This window comes from Mizuhopecten yessoensis, unplaced genomic scaffold (assembly GCF_002113885.1).
Source record: "Mizuhopecten yessoensis strain PY_sf001 unplaced genomic scaffold, ASM211388v2 scaffold10627, whole genome shotgun sequence".
NCBI classification, from domain to species: Eukaryota; Metazoa; Mollusca; class Bivalvia; order Pectinida; family Pectinidae; genus Mizuhopecten; species Mizuhopecten yessoensis.
Window position 1 is genome coordinate 69,587 of NW_018408641.1, and position 8,251 is coordinate 77,837.

Genomic DNA, 8,251 nt, shown 5'->3' on the forward strand with positions numbered 1-8,251 from the left:
TGTTGTTGATTATATATTTTAATTCATCCACAGGATCTAGTTTTCATTTCAGAAATGATTCATAAAAGCTCCAGTCATGCCGACAAAAGCCGTTTCGAATGGTTACCGTTTTGGGCAGTGGTATAGGGATTCTTAAATGTGCAAAAAAAAAAATAGAACATAAATATTCAATCTCGACATCCCGCGTATCAGGTACGTGAAAAGGCGAGAATAGAATGTGAAATCTCGTTCTTTAGCAGAATAAGACTATTTTTAACTGTGGCCTTGACCGATCGTTACCAAGGATTCGTGACGGCGTTACTGATAACGGTATAAACCTTTTTGATTTCCGATATTTCTTTGTGTGTTAATGCCATTCTTGTTACTAAATTACGTTGTCAACCGCTGTTATTGAACCCTCGCTCACAGGTACATTTCTATAATGATGTTTAAAGTTTTATTGCCCCTTTTTCAATAAAATTTGCACTTTGTGTTCATGAGGGATTTAATGCTATAAACACCGCCATTAAAGGCAACAGAGTACACCAGACCTGCTATTCAATTTTAATTGTATATCATGGGTTGATCACACCGGCTTTACATTGGAATTCGAAAAGTAGGGTTATCTAAGTGTACATCGTAAGAGATGTATGGGCAAGAAATAAATGATCAATACATATCCATGGAATTTTAAATCAAATATTTTGGTAGAGTTTATACATGTAATATCTCTGAATTCATGAATGATATGTCTATTAGAAGACTGTATCTTGAATCATCGAATATCATAGAAATGTTAATAATAATAATATTCGAGGTTCTTACATGTATATACCGCTTTATCACAACCTAGTTCGTAGGTCGTCTCAAAGCGGTTCACACATTATTATCCGTGGTTATAGGGCCTTAGCAACCAGCTAATATATTTCTCAATTGCCTGGGGTGCATACAACCGGTGCTACCATTTTGGTGCTCACAGCTAGCATTCAACAATTCTAGCACTGCCCAACCACGTACTCATTTACAGCTGAGTAGACTGGAACAAGCGGAGTAAAGTATCTTATTAAAAGATACAACCAGTGCCGTGCCGTGACTCGAACCTGCAAGCCGTCGGTCACGAGCCCGGCGTCCTACCACTACACTACCGTGCCTCGGAAGATGATATTATGATATCATATCAGATGATATTCCGGTATAATTTATGATATCTTGGGAATTCCTCTGTTAAACTCTTATGTTCATATTAAACCTATTTTCATCGAATTTGAGTGCAAATTAGTTTTGTAACACCTCGGTATAATTTTGCTAACTTTATATATTTGTAACAAGACATTTAGTATATTGTGTATATAAAGAAAGATTTTACGGATGTAATAAAATCAATGCTAAATATGAATGAGTATCTCACGTCCCAGAATGCACTTGTTTATTGTGCGAATGGATACATTCCCCCACCCCCACCCCCACCCCGGGCTAAAGCCCTTGTGAAATCTATGCAATACGCAAAAGAAGCTAGTTCGATCTGAGATGTCAGTTAAAGAAATGAGCGGTATTTCCTATTCATCACGTGACTACCATGTAACCATTGAGTTCACCTACATGGTTGTCATATATTTTGTGTATTAGTCATGACCTATATATTGTGACGTCATCGGAAGATGTTATTGAAACGACGTCACAGACTCTATATCATTATATCATGTTATCACAATGAAGACTTTACAAATTGAGCCAAGATGGTGGATTTTTAGATTGCAATAGGGATACGGGAAAAGTGCTTCTTGCAATATTCACAAAAACAAAAACTTTTAATATGTAATTAATTAAAACAAATCTGTAGGCAAGGTGCGCAACTGCCCCAGCTGTATTCGTGAATAAGAGATATACACCTTGGAGCTGTCATTTCGTTCTGATTGAAGCAACATAAAAAAAAATCTGATTTTGAGTAACTTCCCTTGTCGAGGTTTCATCTTTCGTCTGATTCTGTGCAATTAAAAAAGGGATTACAAATGTACTAACGGATGGGTCTTAAGTTCGTCCGCTGATAATTCAATTTTTATTAATATTTAAATTTAGGACAAATATAATTCTTTAGATTATATGTCAAAATAAGATATATTTGGAATATATATATTTTTTAAAATATAAACAAATATGTCGAATGTCATTGTTCGGAGGCACAGTAGTCTAGCGGTAACAATCATTTGTATTTAGTATTGATTGTATTACATTCGAAGGGTTGCGGGTTCGAGTCACGTCACGGCACTGTGTTTTATCTTTGAACAAGATACTTTACTCCGCATGTTCCAGTCTACTCAGCTGTAAATGAACACATGTACGTGGTTGGGCAGTGTTAGAATTGTATAATGCTAGTTGTGAGCGCCGAAATGGCAACACCGGCTGTATGCTCCCCAGGGAGATGAGAAATATATTGGCTGGTTGCAAAGGCCCCATCACCACGGATAATAATTTGTGAATGGCTTTGAGACGACCTAGGACCTAGGTTGTGATAAAGGGGTATATAAGAACCTTGAATTATTATTATTATTATTATTATTATTATTGTAAATAATATATTTGAATTGAATTCGTTTTCATTTCCTATACACATGACACTTATGAAACTCGTCACATTAGTAACCAGAGGCTCACTTGAATAAATCCTTCTGAATTCATTTCACATTTAATTGAACTCATGTACATATAAAATCGCGTAGAATATGAAACAGAAAAGAACGAACGTGTCATAAATTGATGACGTTATTGTAAGACGGAATGGTCATGGTCACAACCTGACGTCCATTCATTGTACACAATCCTTAAATGAATACGAAAATAAAACCTCATCAATACACTTTTTGATTCTGAGTCCATTGGATCCAAAAGGTCACATAATTAATGATGGCTTTTAGCCTGATATATAATCAAAAACAAACAGTTTTTTAAAGTATGGTTTTTCATAATAGAATCTTATTTTTTCCTACTTTGAAGACTGCGTTTAAAAGAAAATCACTTTTTTGTTCAATTAATGAGTTTCCGAATTCGTTCTTGTGTGTTGACGCTGTGGTACATAATCTTTCTTATCAAACTTACAAATTTTAAAGTAACAATGCTTTAAACACGCCTTGTTTTTTCTAGCCATTGTGTGGCACAAAGCGGTTTTGTTATTACATGTAGTTCTGCAATGTATTTATGTGTTTCGTTTCCTTTGTCATTTTATTACTTTTATTTATTGATTCATTCATTTTTCAATAAAGTGCGTTTTTATTTTCACCTGCGTAAGTAGTTTCTAATCGTCATCCTGGATTTGGTGGTACGTGACGACTGTCAGAATGGACCCGGTTTGTCAAGGTATGGTTAGCTTAACAACAGAGACACCGTGTTTCCAAATGACGTTTGAAATCAGAATGCTGTAACAATTGTACTATTTGTTCTTCGTTTTCCGTCTTGATTGAATAAAGATCATTTTGAATCCCAAAAAGCACGTCTTTCGTATAGATATCATTTTAATCTGAAGAGATGCTGATAAACCACCGAATAGAATAAGATCTTCTGTAAAACTGCGATATAATGACAAAAATCTTCTGTAAAACCTCGATATAATGACAGATCTTCTGTAAAACCCATGGTATAATGAGAGATCTTCTGTAAAACCAATGATATAATGACAGATCTTCTGTAAAACCCATGATATAATGAGAGATCTTCTGTAAAACCAATGATATAATGACAGATCTTCTGTAAAACCGCGATATAATGAACCTCAATTCATTTGCCCTTTCCCTCGCTTATACAGGATCATTATACCGGGGTAAAACGCATGTGTTTGATGTATTATTTGAATTTTCCTTTATATAAACGTGGGGCGTTATATCAAGGTTTTACTGTATATATAAACGAGGGGCGTTATATCAAGGTTTCACTGTATATAAACGAGGGGCATTATATCAANTGTCAGTGTAGCGGTATGGTTGTGTTCACTCTAACAAATGTTCTCGTCAGTGTAACGTTATGATTGTGTTCTCTATAACAAATGTTTTCGTCAGTGTAACGTTATGGTTGTGTTCTCTATAACAAATGTTCTCATCAGTGTTACGTTATGGTTGTGTTCTAAATAACAAATGTTTTCGTCAGTGTAACGGTATGGTTGTGTTCACTATAACAAATGTTCCCGCCAGTGTAACGTTATGGTCGTGTTCTCTATAACAAACGTTTTCGTCAGTGTAAGGGTATGGTTGTGTTCCCTATAACAAATGTTCTGGCCAGTGTAACGTTATGGTTATGTTCACTCTAACAAATGTTCTTGTCAGTGTAACGTTATGGCTGTGTTCTCTATAACAAATGCTCGCATCACTTTTACGTTATGGTTGTGTTATCTATAACAAATGTTCTCGTCAGTGTAACGTTATGGTTGTGTTCTCTATAACAAATGCTCTCATCAGTTTTACGTTATGGTTGTGTTCTCTATAACCAATGTTTTAGTTAGTGTAACGTTATGGTTGTGTTCTCTATAACAAATGTTCTCGCCAGTGTAACGTTATGGTTGTGTTCTCTATAACAAATGTTCTCATCAGTTTTACGTTATGGTTGTGTTCTCTATATCAAATGTTCTCGCCAGTGTAACGTTATGGTTGTGTTCTCTATAACAAATGCTCTCATCAGTTTTACGTTATGGTTGTGTTCTCTATAACAAATGTTTTAGTCAGTGTAACGTTATGTTGGGTTCTCTATAACAAATGTTCTCGCCAGTGTAACGTTATGGTTGTGTTCTCTATAACAAATGCTCTCATCAGTTTTACGTTATGCTTGTGTTCTCTATAACCAATGTTTTAGTTAGTGTAACGTTATGGTTGTGTTCTCTATAACAAATGTTTTAGTCAGTGTAACGTTATGTTGTGTTCTCTATAACAAATGTTCTCGCCAGTGTAACGTTATGGTTGTGTTCTCTATATCAAATGTTCTCGTCAGTGTAACGTTATGGTTGTGTTCACTATAACAAATGTTCTCGTCAGTGTAACGTTACGTTTTCGTTCATCATAACAAATGTTTTCTTCAGTGTAATGCTATAGGTGTGTTCACCACAAGAAATGATAGTCAAAAAAATGTTGTGCATTTAGTCATTCATAAATGCCAACATAACAAAAAATCTCTCAGAGATGAAATTTAATACATATCTTAAAATTTCTATAGAATTAGTTTGGTCAACCTGTAAAAATTATATGTCAATTCGTTTATAATTCTACTGAATGTGTACGTGTCTACTCCATTGTCGTAAGCCTACATCAACATTCTAAATGTCTTTGTTCGAATATGCATAAATTAGAATGTAACTCTATCTTTTCCTCGAACGAAAAACAAGTACCTCCTTAAACGCAATATACCATACGACGGATAAATGTGTTTCACGTAACTGCCCCTCTGTTTCTCCAATTTTTTAGTTTGGTCCCTAGTATCACCGATATTTCCTAGAAGGACGAAACAATGAAATTCAATTTTGGCATATTATATCTATTACCGAATTTTAAAGGTGCAGCACATGTGTAAGGGTTTCGTTCATCTTTCATCATTTTTGTTATCAGCAAATTACGTAAATCAGCCAATCAGGTATTCACGGTACGCAGCTAGCTCGTGGAGATAATTTAAAAAAATAAATATATCTGACCCATAACCCAGTGTGTAGCCCAACCCGGTGTGTAGCTTAACCAGAAGTGTAGCCTAATCCAGTGTGTAGCCGAACACATCATATAGCCCAGTCTGGTGTGTAGCCTAACCCGGTGTGTAGCTTAACCAGATGTGTAGCCAAATCAAGTGTGTAGCCGAACACAGCATATAGCCCAGTCTGGGTTGTTGCCCAACCCGGTGTGTAGCTTAACCAGATGTGTAGCCTAATCCAGTGTGTAGCCGAACACAGCATATAGCCCAGTCTGGTGTGTAGCCCAACCCGGTGTGTAGCTTACCCAGGTGTGTAGCCTAACCCAGTGTGTAGCCTAACACAGCATGTAGCCTAGTCCGGTGTGTAGCCTAGTCCGGTGTGTAGCCTAACCCGGTGTGTAGCCTAATTACTTTCTTACTAACTACCAGTGGCGATATTATAGGTATACAGGTGGGGTAAGCTATCAATTACCACGGCCACATACCTGCCGCATTGAGCCACGAAAAAGAATATAACGACTGTGGTTACCGGTTATGTAATTTCTTATCTGTGTCTCCATATCATGTTACCTGTTCGCTTAACCTCGTATCCTGTTATCTCCGTAGATATGAAAATAAGTGAAACGTAAGTACCCTTTGTGAACTTTCAGTGCACTAGGTGAAACATAAAACAACAGTTAAACCAATATTACACAGGATGAATTATAAATAAACAGGTTTAAATATAATTACATTAGGTAACACATTAGAACACGTGGTGGGATCTTAATGAACATGATAGAACATATTGTGTTATATGGGTAAATGAAACCCAGAATAATTGCGTTAAATTCTGCCTCCGGCTTACTTTTGCCGAGGGGCTTATTCATTTCAAATGTTAGTTATATCCTCTTATATATATATATATTTTTTTTTTTTGTAATGTAAAGTGTTCTGTGTTTTTTCAATGTTTCGAAAAACAGCGGATTGGTCTCCTAAAATTGGAAAACCTCATTTTGTCTACACTGTTGGACTTAATTCAAAACAAAGTAAAAGAAAACAAAATCCAATCAGTAGATACATATGTATGTATTGATGTGTGTCTTATATTTCATACCCGGTCCCCACCGTGTCAGTGGAGGAACATTGCAGTCCATGAAAGGGAAGTTTAAATGACAGGAATAGTATGTATGTCGGACTCTTACGTATGAACTTCGACCTGCGATTGAGTCCTTGTATGTTGAGACTATTTAATATCTTTTTTTTTACTTTGAAATTAATTAACGAAATGCATAAGATATGACGGACAAATGACGGAAAGGAACACTATGATAGGTAAAAAATCAAATCTCTTACTCAATCATAGCTTGACAAAGGGACCAGTCGGTCTTGAAACGTTGCGACACGTTTAATACGTACATTGTTTTTGTAGAAAGTAAAACTTTGATATCACACATTTCCAAACTGATGAATCTTCTTGAAGACATTAAAACATTGTGGTGTCTATTAAAGGGGGATGACTCTTCAGTCGTTAAATTGTTATTATATTATATGCTTGTACCTATATCACAGGGGGTTGTTATAAAATCATGAAGATGTCTTTGATGTAAAACTTTGTACGTGTATACCACACCATAACATATGTTCTCGCCAGTGTTATACTGTATATTTGTATACCACACCATAACATATGTTCTCGTCAATGTGATACCAAATATGTGTATACCACACCATAACACATTAACTCGCCAGTGTTATACCGTATATTTGTATACCACACCATAACATATGTTCTCGTCAATGTGATACCAAATATGTGTGTACCGCACCATAACACATGTACTCGCCAGTGTTATACTGTATATATGTATACCTCATTATAACACATGTACTTGTCAATGTGATACCAAATACATATGTATGTGTGTACCACACCATATTAACACATGCACTCGTTAATTTGATACCATGTATGTGTATCCCACACTATAACAAATCTACTCGTCTGCGTAATATTGTATCTCTGTATTCCCCATTATACCAAATGTAATCGTCAACGTTATAATATATCTGTGTATTCCCCATTATACCAAATGTAATCGTCAACGTAATATAACATCCGTGTTAACCACATTATACCAAATGTAATCGTCAACGTTATGATATATCTGTATTTTTAAAGTTAATAAGATAAGTTTTTTTTATAAGGGTTAAATACTAAAAGCAAAAAATAAATACGACCTCGTTTACAAAGGGTTGGAATAATAAACGCCGTTTCTGGTGTTACGCAAAAGCAACCTTAATCACCCGAAGTCAACAATATACGTAGAAACAAAATTTTGGCATCAAACATTATGAAAAAATGAGTCATTTTCCGGGTCTAATTGTCCAAGCAAAAAAATGTAAGATGATAAGTCGATAAGAAACGAATGATCTAACACTTAAACAATAAGATATGTTAAGAAAGGCATAAAAACCGGTTTTCAATCATTTTAATTTTAAGACAGTGATCATTCCCAAAATTCTCAACAAAATCCCTAAATTTGACTGACAGATCCATATTATGACTGGAAATTGATTTACCCAGCATCTGATGATGGTGGTGGTGGTGGTGGTGGTGGTGGTGGAGGAGGGAGGGGGG